General features: G+C 39.1%; 1 protein-coding gene across 6 annotated transcripts in view; it reads left to right on the forward strand.

The window, feature by feature from the left end:
* Positions 1-16,953, forward strand: part of LMBR1 (limb development membrane protein 1) — a 249,167-nt gene that overhangs the window by 224,033 nt on the left and 8,181 nt on the right. The gene's annotated exons all lie outside the window — the stretch shown is intronic.

Here is a 16,953-nt window from a genome sequence, read left to right on the forward strand (position 1 = left end):
CCATAAAGATCTCAAGAGTTTATATCTTTTGTGTTTGGCTACCAGAGTAGGTAGATACACCATCAGTTGGGGGCAGGGTTAGGTGGGTCTGAGTTCAGATTCTCCCTGGTCAGGGCTTACTGCAGCCTCTGTGGTTGTTGTGGGGTGGTTCTCAGGCCAATGGGGTTATGTTCTAGAAGGGAACCTGGCCACCTGTGCTGTGTTATATAGTTTTCCAGGGAAGTTGGGGAGAGCCAGTAGTGAAAGACCTTATCCAACTCCCATGCAGTTGGCAAGGCTGGTCTCACTCCTGCAGTGCCTACCTCAGATCTTGCCCTACGACATAAACTTCCCGGCTGAGAAAGCAATCGTGGCTTTCAGGCTTTACCCTTCCCCATCTGCCCACACTGTTGGTGGTGGCTTCTGCACTCATATCTGCAGCAGTTCCCATTTGCACTCTGCCCCCGACCAGATTCTGCTCAATAAAATTTGTGCCCCATCAGAATTATTACAGATTTCAGTTGGAAGCTTCTTTTAGCCTGTGACCCCTTCTTAATTCCACTGTCTGCCTTTCCCAGGGGCCCCTGTGAGATATAGTCAGGGAGGGCTTCCCTGGGCTTGCGCTGGAGACTGGGAGTGCCTACAAGGTTCTTCCTGCCACTGATGCACTTTTATTTTTTGTGTGGCTCCCTAAATCTATTTCAACTGTAAGTAAGGTTAAATCCTTTTCCCATGATCTGGATTTTCAGCTACCTCCGTGAGGATATGTGTTCAGAGGCAGGTTTTCCCCACCTCACACATTGGGAACTCAGGTTTTCGCTCGTCTCATGGTATTTGCAGTGGTATGCTGCTGCTTTTAAAGGATCCATTAATTCTTTCCATTTTCCTGTTACATTCCTCCAGTGGTTCTTGGAGCAAAAGTTCACGGTATGAGTCTCCACATGCTGTTCTGTCTTTCCAAGTGGGAGCTGCACATTAGCCCTGCCTTCTATCCACCATTTTCCTCCTTTTTTTTTTTTCTGGCTCTTGTAAATGGGATCGCCTTCTTGATTTTCTACTCAGCAGGATAGTTTTTTTTGTTTGTTTTTTTTGTATAGAAATGCAGCTGATTTTTGTACATTGATTTTGTATCTTGAAACTTTACTGAATTTATTTATCAAATCTAAGAGTTTTTTGTGGAGGAGAGTCATTAGGTTTTTCTAGATATAAGATCATACCATGAATAAACAGGGATAACTTAACCTCCTCTTTACCAATTTGGGTGCCTTTTATTTCTTTCTCTTGCCTGATTGCTCTGACTAGGACTTTCAGTACTATGTTGGATAGGAGTGGTGAAAATCAACATCCTTGTCTTTTCTACTTCTTCTGATGTTGGCTGTGGGACTGTTGTATATGATCTTTATTATTTTGAAGTATGTTCTTTGCATGCCTAATGAGTTGAGGGCTCTCTTTATGAAGGGGTGCTGAATGTTATCACATGCAAAGCATTCAAGAGGTGACTTGAGTGCTATTAAAGGCATTCAGTTTTAAAAGGGAAACAGCATAAAAGTTTGAAAAATTTACAGCCTGACAGTGCAATCAAAAAGAAGATTCCATTTTCTAAGGAGAAATTCAAGCCAACTGCAGAAATTTGCATAAGTAATGAGGGGCTGAATTTTATTCATCAAGAAAACGGGGAAAATGTCTCAAGGGCATGTCAGAAACCTTTGCAACAGCCCCTCCCATCACAGGCCGGGAGGTTTAGGAGGAAAAAGTGGTTTTGTGGGCTGGACCCAGGGTTCCTCTTGTGTGTGCAGTCTAGCAACTTGGTGCTCTGTGTCCCAGTTGCTCCAACCATGACTAAAGGGGCCAAGGTACAGCTTGGGCTGTTGCTTCAGAGGGTGAAAGCCCCAAGCTTTGGCAGCTTCCATGTAGTGTTGAGCTGTGGTCCACAAAAGTCAAGAGCTGAGGTTTGGGAACCTCTGCCTAGATTTAAGAAGATGTATGGAAAACTTGGGTGCCCAGGCAGAAGTTTGCTACAAGGATGGGGCTTTCAAGGAGAACCTCTGCTAGGGCAGTGCGAAAGGGAAATGTGGGGTTGGAGCCCACACAGAGTCCCTACTGGGGCACTGCCTAGTGGAGCTGTGAGAAGAGAGCCACCGTCCTCCAGATCCCAGAATGGTACATCTGCTGACAGCTTGCACTGTGAACCTGGAAAAGCCACAGACACTCAACACCAGCCTGTGAAAGCAGCTGGGAGGGAGGCTGTACCCTGCAAATCCACAGAGGCAGAGCTGCCCAAGACCATGGGAACCCACCTCTTGCATCACCATGACCTGGATGTGCGAGATATGGAGTCAAAGGAGATCATTTTGGAGCTTTAAGATTTGACTGCCCTGCTGGATTTTGGACTTGTGTGGGGCCTGTAGTGTCTTTGTCTTGGCCAGTTTCTCCCATTTGGAATGGCTGTATTTACCCAATGCCTGTACCCCCATTGTATCTAGGAAGTAACTAACTTGCTTTTGATTTTACAGGCTCATAGGCAGAAGGGACTTGCCTTGTCTCAGATGAGACTTTGGATGGTGGACTTTTGAGTTAATGATGAAATGAGTTAAGACTTTAGGGCACTATTGGGAAGGCATGATTGGTTTTGAAATGTGAGGACATGAGATTTGGGAGGGGCCAGTAGTAGAATGATATGGTTTGGCTGTGTCCCCACCTGAATTTCATCTTGAATTCTCATGTGTTGTGGGAGGGACCCAGTGGGAGGTAATTGAATCATGGGGGCGGGTCTCGCCCATGCTCTTGTGATAGTGAATAAGTCTCATGAGGTCTGATGATTTTAAAAAGAGAAGCTTCCCAGTACAAACTCTCATTCTGTCTTGATGCTGCTGTGTGAGAAGTGCCTTTTGCCTTCCACCATGATTGTGAGGCCTTCCCAGCCATGTGGAACTGTGATTCCATTAAACCTGTTTTTCTTTGCAGTTTCGGTCTTTGACAGCAGTGTGAAAACAGACTGATACACTGTTGTATATTTTATTTGGCAAAGTGTCTATTAACATCTTTTGATATTTTTAAAGATTGGATTTATTTTCTTGTTCTTTGAATGCTGTTCATATATTCTTGGTAAAAGTTCTTTATCAAGACCTGTGACTTGTAAATATTTCTTTCATTCAGTGACCTGTCTTCTCATTCTCCTAACAATATCTTTGAATGAGCAGACATTCTTAATTTTGAAGAAGTCAAATTTATTAAATTTTCTTTTATGGATTGCGCTTTTGATGTCATAATCTGCTAAATCTTTCTCTGACCTGAGATCACAAAGACTGTCCTGTATGTTTTCTTCTAGAAGTTTCATACATTTAGTTGCTACGCTTTGGTCCATAACTTATTTTGAGTTAATTTTTGAATATAGTATGACATAGATTGGAGGGTTTTTTTTTTCCATATTGGTAGCCAATTATTCCAGCATTATTGCTTGAAAACTTTATTCATTTTCCACTGCATTACCTTTGGATTTTCATTGAAAATCAGTTGTCCACATATATGTGGATATGATTCTGTCTCTGGGCACTCTCTCTCTTTTTTTTCCCCCATCAGTGTCTTTTTTTTTTTTTACATCAGTACTACACTGTCTGGCCTACAGTAGATTGATCGTAAGACTTAACATCAGGTAATAGAAGCTCTTTAGCTTTTTGAAAAATTGTCGTGGGTGTGTATGTGTGTGTGTATGTGTGTGATATGGTTTGGATCTGTGTCCTCACCAGATCTCATGTTCAGTTGTGATACCCAGTGTTGGAGTGTGGGGTCGGGTGGGAGGTGACTGGATTTTGGGAGCTGTTTCTCATGGTTTTACACCATCCTCCTTGGTGCTGCTGTCATGGCAATAGTGAGTTCTTGTGAGATCTGGTTGTTTAAAAGTATTTGGCACCTCCCACAACCCCTTGATCCTGCTCCAGCCATGTAAGATGTGCCTGTTTCTCCTTCGCTTTCCCCATTATTGAAAGTTTTCTTAGACGTCCCCAGAAACTGAGCAGATGCCAGCATCATGCTTCCTCTACAGCCCATGGAACAATGAGCCAATTAAACCTCTTTTCTTTATATATTACCCAGTCTAAGGTATTTCTTTATGGCAGTGTGAGAACAGACTAATACGGTTTGTTTGTTTTGAAGACAAAGTCTTGTTCTGTCACCCATGCTGAAGTGTAGTAGTATGATTATAGGTCATTGTGGCCACGACCTCTTGGTGTCAAGCGATCCTCCTGCCTAAGCCTCCTAGTAGTTAGGACTACAGGCATTCACCACCATGGCCATCTAATTTTTTAACTTTTTGTAGACTTTTTTTTTTTTTTTGAGACGGAGTTTCGCTCTTGTTACCCAGGCTGGAGTGCAATGGCGCGATCTCGGCTCACCGCAACGTCCGTCTCCTGGGTTCAAGCAATTCTCCTGCCTCAGCCTCCCGAGTAGCTGGGACTACAGGCGTGCACCACCATGCCCAGCTAGTTTTTGTATTTGTAGTAGAGACGGGGTTTCACCATGTTGACCAGGATGGTCTCGATCTCTTGACCTCGTGATCCACCCATCTCGGCCTCCCAAAGTGCAGAGATTACAGGCGTGAGCCACCGCGCCCGGCTTTTTTGTAGACTTTGATTCTTGCTATGTTGCCCAGGCTGATCTCAAACTCCTGCCTCAAGTGATTTTCTTGACTCAGCCTCCCAAAGGGCTGAGACATCTGGCCTCCACACATTTTGTTCTTTTTCAGTTGTTTTAGGTAATTCTAAGTCCTTTGTATTCTCACATGACTTTCAAAATTAGCTTGTCATTTTCTATAAAAAGTCTTGCTGAGATTTTGACTGGGATTGTGTTGAATCTATAAAATAAGTTGGAGAGGATTGGCCTCTTTACAATATTGAGTCTTTTAAAAGTCTTTTAATTTTTCTTGTTTGTAGTTTTTTTTTTTTTTTTTTTTTTTTTTTGAGGCGGAGTTTCGCTCTTGTTACCCAGGCTGGAGTGCAATGGCGCGATCTCGGCTCACCGCAACCTCCGCCTCCTGGGTTCAGGCAATTCTCCTGCCTCAGCCTCCTGAGTAGCTGGGATTACAGGCACGTGCCACCATGCCCAGCTAATTTTTTGTATTTTTAGTGGAGACGGGGTTTCACCATGTTGACCAGGATGGTCTCGATCTCTTGACCTTGTGATCCACCCGCCTCAGCCTCCCAAAGTGCTGGGATTACAGGCGTGAGCCACCGCGCCCGGCTTTGTTTGTAGTTTTGTTCGTTTGTTTTGTTTAGGTCTTCTTTAGTGAACTTCGTTAGTATCTTTTAAGGAATTTATTTCATCTAAGTTGTTGAGTTTATTATTATAACGTTCTTTCTGATGCTATTGCAAGTAGAATTATTTTGTTGATTTCCTTTTTGGATAGTCCATTCTTAGGTGTATAGAAATTCCACTGATTTTTTTTAATGTTGATTTTGTAATCTGTAAATTTACTGAATTCATTTATTCTATAGTTTTTTCAATGGAGTCCTTAGGATTTTCTACCTATATGATCATTTCACCTGCATATGTAGATAATTTTACTTTTTCCCTGCCTGTTTGGATGGATTTTTAAAGTTTTTCTAACCTGATTACTCTGGCTAGGACTTCCAGTACTATGTTGAATAGTGGTGGCAAGAGTGGACATCCTTGCCTTCTTCCAGATCTTAGAAGCTTTCAGTTTCTTCCCATTGATTATAATGTTAGCTGTGGGTTTTTAAAAGTATATATTACCTCGGCCAGCCACAGTGGCTCTTGCCTGTAATTCCAGCACTTTGAGAGGTCGAGGTGGGTGGATAGCTTGAGTCCAGAAGTTCAAGACCAGCCTGGGCAAGAAAAATGAGACCCTGTCTTTGCAGAAAATACAAAAATTCGCCTGGCATGGTGACATGCGTCTATAGGTCCAACTACTTGGGAGGCTAAGGTTAGAGGGATCACTTCCCAGGAGATTGAGGCTCTTCATTCCAGCCTGGGTGACAGAGTAGGATTCCATCTCTTAAAAAAAAAAATGCCTCTGTTATGGTGAGATAAATTCCTTCTTCACCTATTTTTTTGAGTTTTTATCATGAAAGTATATTGAATTTTGTCAGTTGCACTTTTCTGTATCTACTGAGATACTCACATGGTTTTGTCTTTCATTCTGTTAGTGTGGTATATCACATTGATTGACCTTCATATGTTGAACCATACTTTCATCCCAGCAATAAATTGGCCCCATTTGGCTAGGGTATATAAGCGTATGGACGTGCTGTTGAGTTAGGTTTGCTAGCATTGTTTTGAGGAGTTTTGCATCTGTGTTCGTTGGGAATACTGCCCTGTAGTTTTCTTTTCTTGTGTTGCCTTTTTATTGGCTTTGGAATTAGGGCAATGCTGGCCTTGTAAAATGAATTTGGAAGTTTATCTTCCTCTTCTATTTTTGGAACAGTTTATGAAGGGTTCATATTAATTTTTCTTTGAATCATCTGGTCGAATTTATCTTTTGAAATCATCTGGTCCTGGGCTTTTCTTTGTTGGAAAGTTTTGTTTAATGATTCAATCTCTTATTTATTAGTTTATTCAGGTTTTCTATTTCTTCTAGATTTAGTCTGGGCAGATTGTATGTTTCTAGGAATATATCTGTTTCTTTTGGGTTATCCAATTTGTTGGCATTTAATGGTTCATAATAATTCCTTACAATCTTTTTTATTTGTGTCATTTGTTGGAATATCTCTTTTTATTTCTTATTTTAGTTATTTCTGACTTTTCTTTGACTTAGTCTAGCTAACGGTTTGTCACTTTTATCTTTAAAAACATCCAGCTCTTTTGTTGATTTTTCTAAGGTTTTTATATTTTCTAATTCATTTATTTCTGCTTCAGTCTTTATTATTTTCTTTCTTCTGATAACTTTGGGTTTAGTTTGTTCTTTTCTAATTCCTTGGATTATAAAATTAGATTGTTTGAGATCTTTCTCCTTTTTCAGTGTAGGCATTTGTTACTATACATTTCCCTCTTAGTACTATTTTTGCTACATCCATATGTTTTAGTAATTTGTGTTTTCTTCTTTCTTTGGTTCAGGGCATTTTTTTTGTTTGTTTTCTTTTTTGCTTTTTTTCTTCTTATTCTGATTCAGGGTATTTTTGAAAATGTTTTTTATTTCATCTTTTATCCAATGGGTGTTCAAAAGTATATTGTTTAGTTTCCACGTTTTTGTGACTTTTCCTATTTTCTTTCTGTCATTGACTTCTAGTGTCATTCCATTGTAGTCTGAGAAAATACTTGATATAATTTCAATGTTCTTAAATGTATTAAGAATTGTTTCAGGCCGGGCATGGTGGCTCATGCCTGTAATCCCAGCACTTTGGGAGGCTGAGGAGGGTGGATCACGAGGTCAAGAGATCAAGACCATCCTGGTCAACATGGTGAAACCCCGTCTCTACTAAAAATACAAAAAATTAGCTGGGCATAGTGGCACGTGCCTGTAATCCCAGCTACTCGAGAGGCTGAGGCAGGAGAATTGCCTGAACCCAGGAGGTGGAGGTTGCAGTGAGCTGAGATCGCGCCATTGCACTCCAGCCTGGGTAACAAGAGCGATACTCCGTAAAAAAAAAAAAAAAAAAGAATTGTTTCATGACCTAACGTCATCTGTCCTGAAGAATGGTTATTGTTGCTATTATGTGGAATGTTTTATATATGTCTATTAGGTCCATTTATTTTATGTTATTGAGTCAGCTGTTTTCTTATTGATTTTCTGCCTGGATGTTCTACCATTTTTAAAAATGAGGTTTTCAGATCTCTTACTATTATTGTATTGCTGTTAATTTCTCTCTTATGAGTTGTCAATATTTGTTTTACATTTAGATACCTTGATGTTGGGTGTATACATCTATTTATAATTGTTTTATCTTTCTGTTGATTTTATCCTATTAGCATTATATAATGACCTTCTTTTTCTCTTGTGACATGTTCTGACTCTTAGTCCATTTTCTCTAAGTATTGCTACCCCTGATCTCTGTTGGTCACCATTTACTTGGAATATCTCTTTCCATTCTTTCACTTTTTTTTCTTTTTCTTTCTCTCTAAATGGGTCTCACCCTGTCACCCAGGCTGGAGTGCAGCTCCATCTCTGCTTTCAATCTATGTCTGTCTTTATAGGTAAAATGAGTCTCTTGTAGACAACATATCACTGGCTCCTTTCCCTCGCAATTCATTCAGCTCCTCTATGCATTTTGAATGGAAGTTTAATCAATTTACACTTAAAGTCATTATTAATAGGTAAGGACATACTGTTGCCATTTTGTTGTTTTCTGTCTTTTGCATGGTTTGCTTTTGTTTTTCTTCCTCTCTTGCTGTCTTATTTTATGATTTTTTTTTTTTTTTTTTTGGTAATGGTTGATTCCTTCCTCTTTATCTTTTTTGTCTCTACCAAAGGCTTTTTCTTTGTAGTTATCATGGGACATTTGTAAGTCTTGCAGTTATAACTGTTTTAATTTGATAACAACTTATGTTTAATTGCATACTGACACTTTACACTTTTACTTTGTCCCCACAACTTTGTATTCTTAAAGTCAGTTTCTTTTTTGCTGTGATTCTGTTAGGAAATTTTTGTCATTATGGTTATTCTTAGTACTTTGTATTTTAACTTTCATTATATGTTAGAGTTATAGGTGATTTGTGCATCACTATTACAATGTTATATATTCTGTATTTGAATATATATTTATTTTTATTGGTGAGATTTATGTTTTTATATGCCTTCACATTTCTTGTCTTTTTCCAATTCCAATTAAAGTACTCCCATAAGCATTTCTTTTTTTCTTTTTTCCTTTCTTTCTTTTTTTTTTTTTTTTTTCAAGATCTTACTCTGCTGCCCAGGCTAGAGTGCCGTGGAATGATCATGGCTCACTGCAGCCTTGAGCTTCTGGGTTTAGGTGGTCCTCCCATCTCAGTGCCCCCAACAAGTAACTAGGATTCCAGGTGTACATTACCCTACCTGGCTAATTTGTGTATTTTTTATAAAGATAGGGTTTTGCCATGTAGCCCAGGTTGGTCTCAAACTCCTGAGCTCAAGTGATCCTTCTATGCCTGACAGCATTTTTTATCAGATGGGTCACATGGTGAAAATCACTCAGTTTTAGTCTGGGAAAGACTTTATCTCCCTTTCATTTTTTAAAAAGAGCTTTGCAGAGTATTGTATTCTTGCTTGTCAGTTTTTCTTTCAGTATTCTGAATATATTATCCCACTCTTTCCTGGCCTATAAAGTTTTTGCAGAAAAATCCACTGATATTCTTGTGTGTCTCCTTTTATGAGATGAATGACTCTTTTCTTGATGTTTTCTAAATCTTCTCTTTGACTTTTTACAGTTTAGTTGTAATGTGTCTCATTGGACCTCATTGATATTCAGCCTGTTTGAGAATGTTCAGGCTTTTTGAGTCTGTATGTCTATATCCCTCCCCAGATATGGGAAGTTTTTATTTATTTCAAGCTTGTCCATCCCACAGCTGGCAAACCACATGTGGCCCAACATAAATTCATGATCTTCCTTAAAACATTACTATTTTTTTTGTGTTATTTTTTTTTTAAAGTCCATCAGCTATCATTAGTGTTAGTGTATTTTATATGTGGCCCAAGACAAGTTATTCTTCCAGTGTGGCCCAGGGAAGCCAAAAGATTAGACACTTCTGATTTATTTCTTTAAATAAACTTAAAAAAAATTTTTCTCTTTCTCTTCTCCTCTGAGACACCTCCAATACATATATTGGTTTGCTGGATGGTATTTGATAATAGTCTGGATTTATGTCCTCACCAAAATCTCATGTTGAATTGTAATCTCCATTGTCAGAGGAGGGGGCCTGGTGGGAGGTGATTGGATCATGGGGGCAGATTTCCCCCTTGCTTTTCTCATAAGAGTGAGTGCTTAAGAGATCTGGTAGTTTAAAGTGTGTAGCACCTCCCACTTTGCTCTCTTCCTCCTCCTCCAGCCATACATGCCTGCTTCTCTGCCATGATTGAAAGTTTTCTGAGGCCTCCCCATCCATGCTACCTGGCACAGCCTGTGGAACCATGAGCCAATTAGACCTCTTTTCTTTATAAATTACAGTTTCAAGTATTTCTGTATAGCAGTGCAAGAAAGGACTAGTACAGTATTCTATAAGATTTGCAAGCTTTCTTCACTCTTTAATTTTTACTTTCTTCTCCAACTGGATTATTTCAAATGACCTGTCTTCAGGTTTGTGGAATCTTTCTTTTGCTTGATCATATCTGCTGTTGAAGTGTTCTGTTGAATTTTTAGTTCAGTCATTGTATCGTTTAGCTCCAGAATTTCTTTGGATTCTTTATATTTTTATTTCTTTATTGAGCTACTCATTTTGTTTTTTATTTTTTTCCCATTTAAAAAAATTGTCTATATGTGTTACTTTGTATCTTACTGAACTTGTTCAGAATAATTACTTTGAATTCTTTGCCAGACAATTTGTGGATCTCTATTTCTGTAGGGTTTTTACTGAAGATATATTGTGTTCCTTTTGTGGTGTCATGTTTCCCTGGTTTTTCATGTTTCTTGCATCCTTTTGTTGACATCCAAACGTCACCTCTTCTGATCTTGGGGACTGTCTTCGGTAAGGAAAGATCTCCACCCGCAGGAGTGGAGGTGTGGGATTACTGACTTGGGTAGCCCATTGGAGCACACTGTTGCACCAGCCATAGTGGCATACGGAGTGCCAAGTGTGAGGGTATCGGGAGGAGTTCTGGATCTGGGTGTGGGGACCAAGGGTGTGGTGGCTCAGGCACTGTGGTCCTCACTCGTGAAATCTATAGCACCAGGTCCTTTATGGCTGCAAGGGCTTTTGGGAACCTCAGGCTGCCCTTGGTTCAGTGGTAAACATGACTGGATAGGCTGAGGCTAGGGTCAGCGATGTAAGTAAGCATGAAACATCAGAGACCGGCTTTGGGGACTAGTTCCTTCCAGCAGCACAGGTGTGCAGCAGTGGGAGTCAAGGCCAGTGGTGGGATCCTGTGGGCATGTGTACTGGCCATGCAAGGTCTTGGGAGCGGACTGTCTTTAGTAATGACGACTGGAGTAGGTCTAGCAGTGCAGGGGCAACAGTGGCTTAGGCAGGTGGGTACACATTGGCAAAAATTGTGAGACCCTTGAGGGCAAAAGCTGCAGGGCATTTGCATTGGCTGTGATGGCTGTTGGTTTCCTTAGTGGCAAAACCCACCTGATTCCTCCTGCAGGCTGCTGGTGACTGATGGCACCACCACTTTGCTAATGTTGATGGCCTCTGCTCTTGTTTCTAGTTAGTTCCACATGTCTTGGCTATGTCAGTCTTTTCAGAAATAAGGAGGACAGTTAAACTGAAATGGGTCCTTCAGTCAGTGCCCCAAAAGGCTGAAGAAGCTGGTTACTCTCCATTTCCTTCATGAGGGGAATTCTTGGACTGAGGAGCTTCCTCTCACTGCCAAGCCATGTGGGTCTGGGCCATGGGATGAGGCAGGCAGTGTGGAAAGGTTCCTCCTGTATGTTCTGTGTTGTGATTTTTGAATTTTTTGCTCCACTCTGTTGTTGCGTCTTCTTACCTGGGTTCTTGAACTCTCCCAGACTGTTTTCATTCATGGATATGTATCTAATTGTTGTTTTTATAGGTGAGTAAGGGCTGGGCTTTCCTATTCTGCCATTTTGCTGATGACATTCCTGTGCTAATGTTGTCATCAGTTTTATTTCTGCATGTGTTATAAACCCCAAAATATATTAGCTGTTTTTGCTTTATATGGTGATCTGTTGAAGAAATTTTAAATATGAAAGAAAAGTCTCTTATAGTTACCCACATAGTGATCATTTCTGTTGCGCTTTATTTCTTTGTTAGATCCAGATTTCCTTCTGATAACATTTTTTTCCTGCCTGAACGACTTCCTGTAATATTTCTTATAATATATGCCCTATTGGTAATGAGATTTTTCATCTTTTCTATGTGTGAAATGTCCATTTTTCCTTGTTTTTGAAAAATATTTTTGTTGGATATGGAAGTTTAGATTGACTACTTTATTTTTTGCCTCCAATACTTTATTTATTTAGAGACAGAGTCTTGCTTTGTGGCCCAGGCTGGAGTGCAGTGGCATGATCTTGCCTCACTTCAGCCTCTGCCTCTCCCAGGTTCAAGTGAGTCTCCTGCCTCAACCACCCAGGTAGCTGGGATTATAGACATGAGCCCTGACACCTGGCTTTTTTTTTTTTTTTTGTATTTTTAGTAGAAACAGGGTTTCACCATGTTTGCCAGGCTGGTCTTGAACTCCTGGCCTCCAGTGATCCACCTGCCTTTGCCTTCCTAACTGCTGGGATTACATGCGTGAGCCACCATCCCTGGCCTGTCTTCAGTACTTTAAAAATGTTGCTCCATGATCTGATTTGCATAATTTTTGACAAGAAATCTTCTGTGATCATTATTTTTGTTCTTATATTTTATGTGATCTTTTCTTTTGGCAGCTTTTAAATTTTTTCTTTTAAGCAGTTTGATTGTTATGTGCTTTGGTAGATTTCTTGTTCTTTGAGTTTATTATACTTTTATTAATTTTCATCATATTTGAAGATTTTCAGCCATTATATTTTCAAATAGTTTTTTTTCTTATCTTCTCTTTCTTCTTCAGGGACTCTAATCACAAGTACCTAAGACATTTCAAATTAAGTCATGATTCATTGATGCTTTGTTCATCCTTTTCTTATTTTGCTCTTTATTTTATTTTGTTTTCTTATTGCCGTGTCTTTAAATTTAATTGCTTCTTCCGCAGTGTCTAATCTGCCATTAATCCCATCTAGTATATTTTTCATATCCACATTTTAATTTTCCTTTGTAGATAGTCAATTTCAGTCTGTTTTCTATCTTTCATATCTCTATTTAGCAAGTTTTATCTTTCCTCTAGCTTTTGAATTAAGGAATATAGTTAAAACATCTGTTTTAATGTCTTTGCTATTCATTCTGTCACCTGCTTCGTTTCTTGATTAGTTGCGCCCCACAGGCATGTGCTCATCAGTTCTCTGCCGGGTTTTTCCTTTGTGCAGCCCTCTGGCCACTGTGTCATCCTTTCGCTCCAAGCTGCATCTCAGCAACTTAGTGAGATGGCTGGAGCCCACCTCTGCTCTTCTCTCTGCCCTGCAGTCTCTCTTCAGGCAGTAAACTGTGGCAATCATAGGGCCCACCTTGTTTGTTTCTCATCTCTCAGTGGTCACTGTCCTTCGTTTCCTGATGTCTAGGGTCTTGAAAACTGTTGTTTTGTGTACTTTGTTCAGTATTTTAGTTTATTCAGTTGGGAGTGAAAACCTGGTCTCTTTTACTCCGTATAGGCTGGCACCTGAAGTCAGTATCTCTAGTTGATATAATTTCACGAAAATGTACTTGCACAGTAAGACTAGTCAAAAGGTAAAGTTAGCTGGGCGTAGTGGCTCACGTCTGTAATCCCAGCACTTTGGGAGGCCGAGGTGGGAGGATTACCCAAAGTCAGGAATTTAAGACCAGCTTGGCCAACATGGTGAAACCCCGTTTCTACTAAAAATACAAAAATTATCTGGGTGTGATGGTGGGCGGCTGTAATCTCAACTACTTGGGGGGCTGAGGCAGGAGAATCACTTGAACCCAGGAGGCCTTGGTTGCAGTGAACTGAGATCACGCCGTTGCACTCCAGCCCGGGTGACAAGCACAAAACTCCGTCTTGAAAAAAAAGAAAAGGTGAAGTCTTTGCTCCGACAGCATCATCTTTCATTCTATCCCAGAAGTGGAGCCTCTTTTGTTTTACAATGACTTCGTTTTTGAATGAGTAAAACAATTGGCAATGAGCCTATTTAAATTATCCTGTTTTAAAATGATTGTAGATTTTATTATTTCATACTCTGTGCCACTTTTTGCCCCCCACCACTGTCTTAGTTAATATTATTTCAAAAGTCTGGTTTAGAGGAAGAGATTTGAAAACATAGTATAAGAATTTAATCTAACCTTTGAGTTCGGAAGGAAAAAAGTATGGTAATTCTGATATTTCAGCAAAGAATGTTTAATCTATGGTTTTTTTTTTTTTTAAAGAACAAGATGTATGTGTTCTTTCTGGTAATCTTACATTAAAGCCATGGATATTCATGTCAGCTTTTTGTGTAATATGCCAACATATATAATTTATTGATAAAGTCACATTAATGATCCCTTTATGTGTCAAGCTTTGTAAACTCTCTCTTAACTATATTTTGCTGCTTTAGGAAGATAAATAGGCTTGCTAAAAGTAGAAGTTTACTCAGGTGGGCCCAAGAACATAAATTCCATTGACTAATATTGTAGGTAGAGAAACCAGCCCTTTCTTAAATGAGATTTTATTCTGTATGTTAGTTCTTTATTAGGTATGAATAGAAAAAGATCATTATTCAAGGAATTATGCATAAAATATTTTCAGTTGAATTCTAGTCGGGGGAGCTGATGTGCAGCTTGTCATGAAGAATTTTTTTTATTGCCAGATCATCTAGATAATATGACCTTATGCTTAGCCATGGCTTAACTTACTAAGCTTCTTGCTTGGAGTATATTTTACTTACCTTTTAACAAAATGAACTTCCAAATGGGCATAAGCATTTAAATATTTGACTAAAGCAGTTAAACCACAACATTTGATCATTAGATCTTTCTTATAGTTAGTAGTATTTTAAAATATTTCAAAATTTGCTTTTAAAATGCTCTTACCTTTTTACAGAAATTTAAGTTTTAAAGTATTTTACATTTGTCAGATGATTGCTAGTAAAGCTTTGTCTGAGTATTGTCACTTTTTCTTAATTGTTGGTGCTTTTAATTTTAAAAGTACATTTTATAATCTAATTACTGCTATGCCAGAAAGCTCTCAGGCAGAATTTTAGGGTAGTTTTTTTTTAAGGTTTCTTGTGGTCCAGTCTTTTTTTTTGAGACGAGTTTCGCTCTTGTTACCCAGGCTGGAGTGCAATGGCGCGATCTCAGCTCACCGCAACCTCCGCCTCCTGGGTTCAAACAATTCTCCTGCCTCAGCCTCCTGAGTAGCTGGGACTACAGGCATGCACCACCATGCCCAGCTGATTTTTTGTATTTTTAGTAGAGACAGGGTTTCACCATGTTGACCAGGATGGTCTCGATCTCTTGACCTCGTGATCCACCCGCCTCGACCTCCCAAAGTGCTGGTATTACAGGCGTGAGCCACCGCGCCCGGCGTGGTCCAGTCTTTATAGAAAATATTCAGAATTGAAGAACTGTGTGTGTTGGTCAAAGTAATCTGTTAAGTCAATCTATCAGATTTTTAAAAATACTAAATTCAACACAATGATGTCTTGGAACTAGTTTTTATGGAGTAATATCTGTCTAGCTCTTCAGCGCACTATAGCAGCAGGCTCCTGGATTTCTGTTTATGAAATCAACCTGAAATAGCCTGGAAACAAAAACATCTGATGATAGAGACTGTTCTTTGCCTAGATGTTCCATATTAGGTCTTGACCCTGAGTCTCAAGATACCAAGTTGAGTCCACTAAGAAGTTCTAGTGAAAGCACTTTCCTGTTTTTTCATAACACACCTTCCATCCTTACTGTGATGATGCATTCAGCTTCCTGACTTCACTCTCATGATATGGTAGTGTTGTCACACCCAGGATGCAGGCCATGTCCGGGGTGGTTCAGTTACCTACCACAGACCATAAACCAGTGGTTTCCAAAGTGGAGTTTGTGCATTTCCGTGCATTCACAAAGTAAGTTATTGGACTGTGTGAAGCAAATATTAGAACTTATATTTATATTTATTGTTATGATTTCTAAAGTATTTGTTTTGTCTGTATATAAGATGTCATTGGGTAGTGTATTTGTAGCTTATAATAATTCAATACACATATATTGGGTATAGATGCTCAAATTTTGTTTTTACTAATGGTAGTACATGATCAAAAAAATGTCAAGAGCAGGTAAGACTCATATAGAACATCTGGGCAAGAGTTTGATTCTGGGATTTCCCATTTCCTCCATCAGTGAGCTTCATGCTGTGTAAAATGTTGGGTGTCTGTGTCTGTGGGGTTTTTTTGTGTGAAGATTCATAGCTCTCACCAGATTCTCAAAGGAGTCTTTGGCTCTAATGATACAATTACTTATCTGGCATCTCTGGGCTCAAGCCACTGAAGCTTGTTTTGGTAGGACTACAGCTCGTTTAAAGATCACTTCCTAGGCTAAATGAGATGGTACTTTATTATAATTATGATTAGATATGTATTCCTTTTAACAAAGTTTTATTAATGTGAATAGCTGAGAAACTGCTGCCACCATCATCATAACCATGCATGATTGATGCTGTGTACTCTTCTGGTGTCTGGGTTTTTACCTGTTTAAAAAAGCTATTTTATTGTATGTTTTCATTAATCATCTACCTTTAAAAATATTTTGGTATATTACTGTCTTTCAGTTTCATCATTTGTCCTGGGTAGAAGTGACTACAGAAGAGCTACTTTTGAGATCTCCTGTTTTTATGACAATGTTTATATTTGGTTTCTTTATTATCTCTCTAAGCTGCTTTTGTAGAGGCTACCTGTAGTAGATGATGGCATCACATTGGAGTGAGGATGAGAGTTCAGTTGAAAGGTCAACTGATAATGTAAATTGAGTATAGTCAAAGTTATTCTTGAAATCACCCATAAAATCCTTAAATCACCTTAAAATATGACGTACATAATTTTGCGTCTATAATCCTATAGACGATTGTTATTATTTCTTCTAATTCTTTGTAGTTTAAATTTTATATGGCCAAGTAGCTCTCTCCTTTCTTTCTTGAAGAATCTTGACATTCCCTTTATCTCTCACGTGACTGACACCTGAATGATGTGATTTATTTATCTATCCGTGGTCAGAAAAATCTCACCATTCATGTATTTTTTTCCAATAAATATTTTTATATTATAAGTATCTTATATTTATATAAATATTTTATTAATATTTTTTAACTGGACCTGGCCA

This window comes from Aotus nancymaae, unplaced genomic scaffold (genome assembly GCF_030222135.1).
Source record: "Aotus nancymaae isolate 86718 unplaced genomic scaffold, 86718_ANA_hifiasm-v0.15.2.pri h1tg000002l, whole genome shotgun sequence".
Taxonomy (NCBI): Eukaryota; Metazoa; Chordata; class Mammalia; order Primates; family Aotidae; genus Aotus; species Aotus nancymaae.